This window comes from Thunnus thynnus, chromosome 5, assembly GCF_963924715.1.
Source record: "Thunnus thynnus chromosome 5, fThuThy2.1, whole genome shotgun sequence".
In the NCBI taxonomy this organism is placed as follows: domain Eukaryota; kingdom Metazoa; phylum Chordata; class Actinopteri; order Scombriformes; family Scombridae; genus Thunnus; species Thunnus thynnus.
In genome coordinates, this window is record NC_089521.1 from 6,481,845 (window position 1) to 6,494,391 (window position 12,547).

Here is a 12,547-nt window from a genome sequence, read left to right on the forward strand (position 1 = left end):
ACTGTACTCAACATGATATGTATGTGATTAGTGGATGCTAATGAGAATAATATTTACAGGAGCAAATTTTATGAACATAAGGAAACAGCTTGTTTCCTCTTCCTCTTAACATGTATATTTAATTGTTAAGTTATGGCTTCAGTATACTTCCTGCCACTAATGATATTCCTCTCATGTAAAAACTGTGAGACTGCAAGTAAAGGGCTTTTAACTCATTTAAATGTTTAAACATCCTACAGAGTGCACATGTACACAAGAGTTTTAGGGCCTTTTTTTTTTTTTTTACAACACGTACACATTCAGTAGGATAGACTTTCTTCTGTTATCTGAAAAGCACTTTCTGAATTCAAAATGAATAGTCAGTGAAGTTAATTATTCAGTAGCATGTTGGATGCCTTGCTCATGAGCACTTTGAACCAGTCACTTCCCTGACTTTACTGCTTCCCCATCCCTTTATTCTGCAAAAATTATTCATAATATAAATAAATAGAATATATTGACAATGAGAACCATGATCAAGACACCATCAGTGGAGGAAGAAGTACTCAGATTTTTACTTAAGTAAAAGTATCAAGACCACTATGTAAAAATACTTAATTACAAGTAAAAGTCCTGCATTTAAAATTCTACTTAACTAAAAGTATAGAAGAATTACCAGCTAAATGTAATTAAAATACTAAAGTAAAAGTATTTGTTTTGCAGAAACTTGATCTGTGACTGATAAATTAAAAGATAAATCTGAGGGGTTGTGAGATGATGGATTGGGTTGGAAAGAAAAAAAACAGCTCTGCTACATACATTTTTGATTCATTTTTCAGAACTTTTCTTTAAATTTGCTTTTTGTGAAATATTGGACAGTTTTACCTCTTTGGGCCTCAAACAGTTATTCATTTGAAACTATCTGAGGGAAATTCTGACTTATCTTTAACAAAGCAGTGTAATTTATTAACTCATCATGGTGTTTTATGTAAAATCGTCATCTGAAAAGTATCTAGTAACTAAAGCTGTAAAATAAATGTAGTGGAGTAGAAAGTATAATATTTCCCTCTGAAATGTAGAGGAGTAGAAGTAGCAAGTAGCATAAGATGAAAATAATCAAGTAAAGTACAAGTACCTTAAAACTGTACTTAAGCACTGTACTTGAGTAATTGTACTTAGTTACTTTCCACCACTGTACATCATTAGTTGTCTCCATTTAAAGACACACAGAATGGCTCATTACCATATGAAATAAATTTACTTCTTTACAGTAATCCTGTTTACACGCTTTTTGACTATCCACGCAGAGTTGAGGGAAACATTGCTTTCTGTATGTAAGGATTTCACTTGGCAGCTGTGTATGTCTGTTTTGCAAAACCTTTAGTGCTTCCCAACATGTGAAGTGTGAGTTGGAGGAGTGAGGTGTGTATTTATGCAAATAAAATCAGATGATTCCATTACGCTTCTGCTATCTGCAGAGCATTGCATTAACATAACCAAGAATATTATGGTCTTTATTGTACATGGTTTCTGCATTATGCGCATTAGCAGCAAACGTGGCCTCACAGACAGGCACAGACTTGTATATGATGTTTTTTAAATTAGGAATATTCTGATCAACCATATATTCATTTCCTATTGAACTCAATCATACATATGAGACTGAAGGTGATATTTAATACATCTTTGACATGTCAATGCCTTTTTCCTGTGTGCATTCAAAATGCAAAGCTAATTTTCGCCCCACTTTATTTGTGCTAATTATGGAGTGTTTTTGCAGTGTGTGGCACAGAAGTTATCTGTACAATTGCTAACAACATGCACCGTTTGGAGGTTGCCTTTGTTTTGCGTGTGCCGCCCTTGGACTGATTTAAAAAAGGTACCAGTTTCTATATTTGACTCGGCCCTCTCCTTTTTCTTCTTATCTCGATACATTTATGGAGTCATATAAAGGACTACTAATGGCTGTCTTTTCATGTCTGTTTACATCTTTCCATAAACTTTGTATGCAATTGCTCCACATCTTTCCTTCATCACGTGCTTCGCTATCCTTTACCATCTAGCATTTATGAACAAACTATGTTCTGCAGTGAAGGAAACTGTCACACAAATGCAAATGTATGGCTACTGTATGTGTTTAATTGGTCTTAAATGACAATGAAGTTCTGCGGCATGGAGGGATTAGCTATACCAGGTGCTAGCTACACAGATAATACTTGTCAGTAGGGTAAATATATTGTTGGTTTTGGCTTTGTTTGAAATGTGTTAATAGTAATAAAAAGAAAGAACAACCTCATCCTTAACAACACCAAATGAACCTATTCGTATTTTATGAGGCAGAGAGAGTTTATGCTTGTCAGAACAGCGACAACTGGTGTATGGAACTGAAAACAATATCCATCCACAATGACTGTAGTTGAGTTGAAATTTTGGCCTATGTTTTGAAAAAAAATGGCAGATAAGTCCTTCTCCTGTGTTGTCACGTCCTGACATGGTGTTGAACACAGAGCTCGACTTGTGTCATATGAAAGCTTCTTTAGCATCACTGCTAACAAAGTTAGTTCTCTGTTTGCAGCACTATGGACAATGCACTTCCAGTTGCCATGCAACTGTTAGCCAACCCTAACCCCCAAGTAAAAATCTTGGCAAACAAATTGTAAGGAGAGAAAGAGAGAGAGAGATGACATCGAACAATGTTCTCTGGTCAGATTTTACTTGAAATATTTCCATATTTTAGTATGTCAATGTTGAGCTTATACTTTAAATTCATGTGTTATTCTGATTAATGCTGCTTTAAGTAAAATAATGATCAGTTTCAGGGCACATGGGTGCAGACCTGCACAGTAAGCTGAACATCACACACCTTTGACAAATTTCTTGTAAACTTGTAATGGCAAACATGTTAGCAAACAGTTTCCTACTTAAATATCCAGCAGACATTGAGAAACAGTAGTATTCTTTTGGAGTCATATGTAAGTCATGTAAGTCAAATATTCACTCTCATTCCAGCTCTGCTTTGGTCTCCACCAACTCCTGAGGGAAATATTTTACTCTTTAGCTGCTATGATGTTCACTAGCTAGTTGCTAACTTTGTCTGCTGTTTGGTGATGGGTGGGTAGATAAGGGTGAATTGAAAGGAATGTTGAGAGTTGATTAGAATACATGGGGAAATAAATAGGCCACTCAGCTTTTCCATTTGAGAGCAGATTAGAGAATAAATGGCAGCTCACCCATTAAGGAGTGACGCTGAGGAAATCTTATGGTTCCTAATGTTCCAGTGAATGTTCCTACAAGAAGCTGTTGTCACTTTTTTTGTGTACATTCCTTTTACAGGCTGTGTGCCAACAGATAATAATCCATTCTTGTGTTTTACCAATTAGCTTCAGACAAGCTTTCCTGAAACAACACAACACATTTTGAAATATTTTGTTGTTTTTTGATTCAGTTCTGAAAGATAAAAGAACATCTGTTACAAGATATTCTCCCACTAAAACTCTCAACAGGGATCAATTGGTACACCTGGATGCACAGCACACTTCAGTGATCTGCAGTCCCTTCTGATTGAGTGTTTGTTTGTCCTTGAATGAATAAGAGCATTTGCTCATTAGCAGGGTGTGGTTTCCTGCATATGCACTGCCTACATATCCACAGTGGAAATGAGCTCCTAACAGTAGCACTTTACTGGGAGTGCTGTGATGGACAAGATAGCCGATGCTCATGAAGCTGCAATATGCATTCAAGAAATCAGTGTATGGGTATGGCTCTGTTTGCTTCCATGTTGCTATTTATACAGTGGCCAGCTAATTAAGCTAACAGTCAGCAGGGAGCCTAGCTGTATAATTTCTCTGCACCAAAAGGGACTGCAACTCGTATCTTTGTAAAATTGTTGTATAAGTCGATTATTTGCTCTTAAATATAATTTACAAGCCCTCAAATCAAGTGCAATAAATTACAAGGGCAGGTTCACTGTATGTAGTGCATGACTGCTAAATAACATAATGCAATTATGAATACATACATAATTGCATTATCTTGTAAAATCATAGTCCTTAAAGTGCACTTAATGTACACTTAGACATTCTTGCCCCGACACTTGAACTGATATACATACTATACCATAAGCCCTCTGTGTCTGTGTCTCACAAAGCTTCAAGAATAATTCTGATTTATGACAAGTTGGGCATTCTTTTATGATAACTCATCAGAGTGACACAGTGATGCTGCTACAAAAAGTCAGATGCTGCAACAACCAAAAAGTCAGATCTGATGACCAGAGCAGTTGTAAACCAGCTAGCACTTTTGCCAGTTTATCAAACCCACTGTATTTGCAGGCAAAACCAACAGTGAGCACAAAATCCATTGAACAGGATAATCAACTTTACCAGTTTTATGAACCGAGTATGTTGACACATTCAAGGAATTTTACCCAGGTTTTCTATAGCTCTCAATACTTAAATACTTAAATATTGAGAAATTTCTACACATGTTAAACAAGCAAACTTAAACTTACAGCTATTACAGACAAGAGCTGGAACACAAACAGTCTATACTTTACTGTATACAGGTTGATATATATGATAAATGGAATCCACAAAATATTAGAAACACCTGTCAGAATAAGGGTTAGGGTTAGAGTTAGCTGATCCTTGTTTGGACATTACATAACTGATTTACTTCTTCATGAGGGTTATAGCATGGTTAAAGGAACTATTCTTATGTTCTGTAGTTTAAGCGTACAGTGTTCCATGGCGTCCTTACCATCCTCTGTTGGGTCTTTTGTCATGACTATGCAGATGTTCCAACACAGGTACTGGGAGGTTTTCACAACCTACACACTGCTGTTAAGTATGGCAGGGAGTTCTGAATGTCTTTAGCTCCAGGTAATTGTGACTGCACCAGAGGACCCAGGTGTTCAACCAGCTGTATGTGTTATCAACTATGGAAGGGGAAGTCAAAGTTTATAATTAAAATTAAATTAAAATAAGACCCTAGATGTAATAAATTGGAATTATCCTTTAAACAATGTACTGCTTTGCATTGTCAGGAGGCATTATCCACAGATATTTCAGGCTTGCAGAACATAATCAGCGTAATGAACTTAAGTCGGTGTTCTGTAAGGTGAGAAGAAAAAGCTTTCTGTTCCCAATTAGATGTCAAAGCCTGGAAGCAACCTTTATTTCTCTGCAAAAGGTGTTTTGTCTCTCACAATGTGTTTTGCAGCTTTCTGAAGTGCTAAAAAGGTCAGCCAATAAAGCTCCCAAATGTGTGTTGCTGTCCATGCCCATGGCTGCCTTTGTGTGTGTGTGTGTGTGTGGTAAAGTGTGTTGTGATGTGACCTTACCAGTACATTCCTTCACCTGTACACTTATACACCTCGCTCTTGTCTCTATAGCAACTAATGTCCTTCATCACTGCACGGACAGTGGAATTCTTTGTTCTTCAAAGCCCTCAGAACACATGTACTACTCATCATACAAAACTTACAATCTAGTCCCCTAAGAGCCCTGCAATCATTTACCAGTTACTCTGTGTTCCAACATTTATTTTTCTTTTGTTTGTCAACTGATTGAAAAACGATTTGTTCAAAAAAGCAGTATTTCTAAGCTTCCACTTGGTGATCAGAGATCACTTCCTCCAGCACTACTTGTTCTCAGCACACAGCAATGTGCTGAAGGTTTCTAATATTAATAGCTGTATGACATAATCCTGTTCACTCCTAATGCATGTCTGATGTTTCCCGTGCTTTTAGAGCCTGATCTCTGTAGAGCTCACAACTGGAGGTGTTGCTTCAAACCATCTCACATTTGGGGAAATGGAGGGCGCACATTGAGGAGACAAGGGAGGGGGAAACATCGCTTAGAAACGGATACAGTAAAAAGAAAACAGCACGATGGGAATTCCCTGTTTCCAAAAATAATTAAATGCATACACTGTGTGCACTTTTTAAAGTACAGCTCTCCATGTACACAGCCCACTTGCCCCTCTAGACAGCTAAAACGTTAAAAGCAGAGTGTCAAGAAGTTCACTCATGGTGCGAAACAATAGAATAGACATGGCATATGATTTAAGCAACACCAAAAATGTTGTGACCATTTGTGACAGATACACTAGCGCTGGTGTCCCACAACTTTGAGGTTTTAGCACTTACATGTCAAGAGTTTACAATAATGGTGCTGTAAACAGGGCAAATCTAACCAGTGGCAGTCAAGGGGGAAAATGTCCGGTTGATAAGGGAAGCGGCAAGGTTCACATGAGGTGGACTACACACACTGTATGCAAATAACAGGTCAGTACAATAGTGGTGTGATTAATGACTTTTGAATGTTCGCTATAGGTCATTTCTTTCAGCACCACAGACAGCTCTGAAGGCAGGAAGTCCCAGAGCTGTAAACTGGGTGTTTCTTTTCCCTGAATTCAGCCTTGCAGGCAGACAAACGCTTCTTCCGGTGCAAGCATTCATAAACCCCAAAACACGAACTATGTCACATGTGCCCAAACATCTTTTTGTATAAGTAATGTATGTTAAAGTAAGGTGACTTATGATTAAAAATCTTTTGGTCTGTTTCATTATTGTGTCTGTCCTTTTTTCTGGCATAATAGATGAATGCATGGAAATATTCAGCTACAATGATGAATGATCCCATTGGTGACTTCTCAAATAAGGTTCATGCCTTCTCCCTCCCCTGCCTGCAATAAGCAACTGTATTTCCTGTCTGAGAAAGTCCTTGTTTATTTCTTATTCAGTTGTTATGCCTTGGACATTAATTATCCTAAAGAAGCTTAATCATATTAGTCCTTTTATCATGTGGAATCATATTGCTTGAAGGTAATAGTGTATCTTGTACTGTAGGAATGCATGTTTTTTCTTTATAGCTACATTAATTTTATTTACTTTTTTTTTTTGCCAATTGGGGGCAGCGCAACAAAGTAAAAACATCATGTTGACATATTACTTTCTAACAAAGGTAGAGGTAATTGAACATGTTGCCTAAGCATCAAACATTTAGCAGACACACAGGAACATTAGCATTCATTTGGAGGTGTGTTTCTGTCCATCTGACAAACTTAAGTCTAACATTCAACTCCTTTTAGCTCTGTTTTGGTTTCAATCAACTCTTGTTGGAAATATCTGGCTCTCTGGGTTTATTTAGAGATTTTTCACTTAAAACAGCCACCTGATGCTGCTGTACATGAGGCAGAGAGTGAACCAAAAAAGTGAAGCTGTAGGCCGTAAAACCAAAACAACGAGATGAAAGATGCATTTTAACGTCTATGAGCTCATTGTTTTGGTTGGGGAACTGCAGAGTTTGGTGTTACTCGCACATTACACTCAGTCATTTGATGCATTGTTGATAAAAATATTGATTAGTGCAGCTTTAAATACTAAAAGTGATCATTTGAACCCCTTGTTTGAAAAATATTCAGTTTTGATTGTACAATTGCAGCTTTCATTCACATTCCTAACTGTATAATACAGTCTCTCCACTGAGAGTCTGTCAGACAGAAGCAGTTTGAGTGAAACCTTACGAAAGTGGGGAAAAAAACAAATAAAAACAGTAATTTTCCAGAAGATTCAGTGGAAAATGATTTTCCCATTTGCACACAGCAAATATAAATAAAACAGGATGTGAGGGACAACAAGATTTCACATGTTGGAGACACATCTGTGTTAATCTTTAAAAAAAAAAAAAAGAGTATACAGGAACAAGGGAGAAAGAATAGGTTATATATCTTGCATATCTTAAACCTAATGTTGACTGGATATTCTTGCATGCAAGTGTTTAGAAATGTTCTCTCTTTGAAGGATTAACCTAGTTGTGATCTTCTTATGTTTGTTCTAATTTTGTCTTCACAAGGTTTCACATTTTCATGTATATGTATGCAAAACATAGCTCCTGACTAACAAATGCAAATGTAGATGAGAGTAATTTGCTTTGAAATATAAGGAACGGAAAGGCTGAGGTTCCCTGACAATGGAAATGCCTCAGTGAAGTAACAATAAATTGTGCTTGAATAAAAGCTAATTAATTTCTATACCTGGGGTTGACTTGGCATTCACCTTGGCCTCCTGCACCAGGGAGCATCCTAGTAATGAAAATTTTAAAGAGTGGGACTGCGGGAAGTCAGGCGACCCACAGAGAGATAAAGAGAGCAAGAGAGGGAGGGAACCGAGAAGGAAGGTCAGAGAGCGATTGTGAAACCATGTTAGACACATGGGGAACTATGACAGCAGATATTGCGCATGTAGCTTTATGTAATGGGAAAGATGAAGTGACGTATAAAGCTTTAGATGAGGAGACATGAGTAGGGAGATAATGAAGGAGAAGGAGAAAAGGTCTGCCTTGTTCTGGTTTCTCCTTTTCATTGTCTCTCTTTTCACCTGTCTATCCACCCTTGATATGGAAATGTCATCTCTACATGTCTTCCATCCATTCTCTCCTGCTTCACCTATCTCTCTTTTTATGCATCTATCTACATCACTGTCTAATGTCTACTTGATACTGTCAGGCCTTACTAGAGCTGAATACAAATACCAGCTGTCAGTTTGACGGCCTAGCTCTATGAGCGTTAATTCAGTTAGATTAATGTGCTGTATTGGCATCATAAAATCTGATCTGGATTGTTAAAAACTGACAGCAATATCACAAGCATTCTACAAACCAGAGTTGGTAGAAATCCACAGCAAGGTTGCCTGTTCACTCAATATGGATGAATAATAATAACTAACAAATATAACAGTATAATTGTTACAGCCCTCTCTCTATCTCTATTTATCCTATTTACTTCTCTCTAGTTCTCTCTAGTTGTCTGCAGGGGTTAAAGTGAGATTTGGCAGGTGGAAGATCCGGTGTAGCACTGAGCGGTAAAAATTACCCACCTCAAAATATCTCCCAAATTGATTTGTATTCTGAGCTCTAGTGGACTTGTTTTCTTTGTTGACAGGTTATGTGATCAGCTGACCTTCTTTTAAGCACCCATTTCTTGACATATTTTCTGGATCCCACTGGTTCAAAGGAGGCCCAACCCCCAACCAAGAAATGAACATCAGTGCTGAGACCTTACTGATTTGTAATTGTGTCCGTAGTGGCGTTATTATATTGTTCATTTCAGAGAATCCTCTTTCACAGTCAGCACTGCTAACAAACGAGACAAAAAACAGACAATTAAAATAAACATTACTTAACTAAAAACAACTTACAAGTGCATTTTTACTTGACAAGCAGCATCAAGCCCATTGATCCAGATCCCCTGATGATGTCACAGAGTTATAGACATAGCCATTCGCTGTAAACACAGAGAACCTTTTAATTCAGAAAGGTTCTCCTATGCACAGCTCAGTAAGATTACTGGCACTCATCAGAACAGATCAGCTGTGGCAAAAGCATGATGCTGAACTGAAGCTATGTACTGACCCTGTGTGCTATCTTCATCCTAGAGCCATCAGACCTGGAAGATTAGAGGCCTGAGTGAAGGCCACTGCTGAGGGTTAGAAGTGATGATGAGAAGGCTGGGCAGGTATCTGCTGTTTCTGTAGCTCCAGCTTCTGCTACTTCATCTTGCTGTCTGTGACTCACAGATGTAAAATACATCAATTCATTCACAAACATCAATCAGTCCTGCTGCTCCACATGCTACATCATAGTTCTTCAGCACTGATTTCAGGCAGAGAGAGGCAGAACTAAAGAAATCTGGATTTATTGAACCTGCAGTCTGTTATCAGAATACAGGAGACAGAAGATGAGGGGCAGGGTGTAAGCATGAGAGAAATGTCAAATAACGCATTTCTGTGTAAAAGGTCAATAACTTAGTGAAATCTCAGTGTGCACGTGTATTCCAAAAAAGGAAAAACAAACTAACTCTTCTGTCTTGTGTCAGTATCAGTCTGGAAAGATTCCAGGTCAGTTTCTGACAGCTCAGACAACAAGGTCTAGAGTTCCAACACAGGTCATTTATATAACTCACACTTCAAATATTACTGAGGTACATTATCATTTATTTACTGAGTTACGTTATGCACAGCCGTGTCTACTGTTCATCAGACAAAGCCTGGCGTGGCTTGTTTATCTGATGTCTGACTACAGCAGAGACAATAACGCTACAGTGGTTTACTGTCAGTTACAGAGACAGGAGACAGAGCAGTACAGTCATCTGTTGTTGTTCATTGTTTTTATTACCAATTAATATTACCAATGTTATCGTGTGGAGAGATTATCAATAACATTACATTGTAGGGATGTCACGATTCCGATTCTAAATTGAAAATTAATTTAAAAGAGTGTTCGATTTTGACCTTCGATATCAAAAGCAGGATCTGTGATTCTCCCTGTATTTTTTTTCTCTCCCTACTTGCTCATGTCCGGCGCTGCGTGTGACACCTCTTTCCTACATTAGTAAGGTAGACAACGGGCTATAATTTTCACCTAAACAAGCCGTCCTCTGAGCTGGACCAATAACGTTGGTCTCTATGTACAGCCGGCTGTGAGACGAGTGCGCAGGGACCGTCTAGAAAGTGCAACACTTAAACTTAGTTTCCTCACCTGCAAAGAGCCACCAGGATTAATCCTGGTGGCCACAGGTGAGGAAACTCAAGCTGTTGTTGTAAACTAACCTTCTGCTGTCTAGTGGCTCTTCTTTTTGTTTTTGTGTTTAACATTTTGTTCCCAATTGATTGGTGAAATAAGTTATTGTTATTACATTTTAAATAAATTCTTTAAATTTGACCATATGGACTTATTGTGATACATTTCCTAAAAATATGACACTTATATCACACTTGATACTATGTAGCCTATTTTTTTTAAAGAATATGAACATGTAAATGACAATAGTCAGGGCATAAAATCAATATTCTCTTGATCTTTACAAATCAAAAATCAATAGTCTAACGATGGCATAGTCGTCAGTGCTGGAAAAAAAAGTTGAAATCAAATCAAAGTCTGACCTTAAAATCGAAAGTCGAATCAATAAAATAACATTGAGCTCAGGCACCACAGTCTATGGGAGACCAGGGCATTTTTAACTGAGCTAAACCTGTTTTCATTCCCATATATAAACTTTCTTGGTTTCCTGACAGTCCCCATTCAGATTTTGATCACTCAGGGCTGCTGCAGTCTGATGTAATTGGCTCCGCACAGTAACTCTCAAACTGGCCATTGCAGCCAGTAGAACATGTCAGGTGCATTAACAACTATGTCTTTTAAAAAAACATTTATGTTTAAGAGCTATATCCGGCACCCTACAGGAAATAATTCAGTGCATATGTTGCCATCTATGTGTATGATGATGGACAGATTTTTTCACTTTCTGTCCTCCACATTTAAAGCCTCTACAGAGTCAGCTGTCTCCAGGCGGAACCTGTCTGCACTGGTTGGCATTAAAACCTCATCATCTGCCAAACACAAAGACTGGCAGGAAAGGTCAAGAGACAGAGGGTGGTGGGAAGCTGGCATCACTCACTCAATCACTCAACACACACACACACATGCATACACACACATCCGTGTATATTAACAGTTATGCACTTACACTCACACAGAGACAGTTACATGCATACACGCACACAGAGACAAACATCTTTTTAGTTTTATTTAATGTAAACACACTGACTCAAACAAACGTGCAAACATAGTCATAAATACAGAATCATGGACACACACAAAGCTCTTGGGATTACTCCTGTCATTCCTGAATGTGAACCCAGTGAGATGTCTCACTGAGACTCTATGGATATTTTATAGGTCTCCTCCACAAATTGTAATGAATCTTTCATGACGTTACATCTCATTGTGTGTGTGTGTGTGTGCGTGCGTGTGTGTGTGTGTGTGTGTGTGTGTGTGGTTGGAGCATGTGTGCACACAAGTGTGTGTAGTATGCAGCTAGAACATTGAAGGTGGTGGTTATCTGATAACCTGAAACAAGTTAAAATCCTTATCTTACCTTACCTCAGGTACATTCCTCATGGAAAACAAATGTTTACCGTATTATTGTTCAGTAGTCAGTTGAACAGGTATTTAGATTGCAGAAGATGCTTTACAGTAAATAGCAACATAACGCACAATTTTATATTTTATGCTGGGTATAGACTACCACAGGTAAGATTAATTAGGTATAGATCTCTTGACCTGATGGTCAAATAGTTACAGCTTCACTGAAATGAAATGCAATGTAGTTCCTCTTTTGTGTTTCCATGATTAGTCGTCAAACTAGGCAGGAGAAGGCAACACTGAATAAAGACCTTCAGTCTTTTAATCTACATAGAGCATCGGTTTACTCAGGTACTGTGCTTCAGCACAATATTATTATTCCATTTTATGTTATGTTACAATTCTACTTCATGACATTTCAGAGGAAAATATTGTACTTTTTACTTTTTGCTACATTTATTTGACAGCTACAGTATTTACAGATTAAAATCTTACATAAGAAATGTAAATCAGTTTATGTTTTATGGTGCATTGTTACCAAGTAGTATCTGAAGCAATTAAAATAAGCTCCACCACAACCAACTACAACATTAAAGCGCCACTTAATGCACTTAATGCATTTAATGCACCATGATAATGCTCAG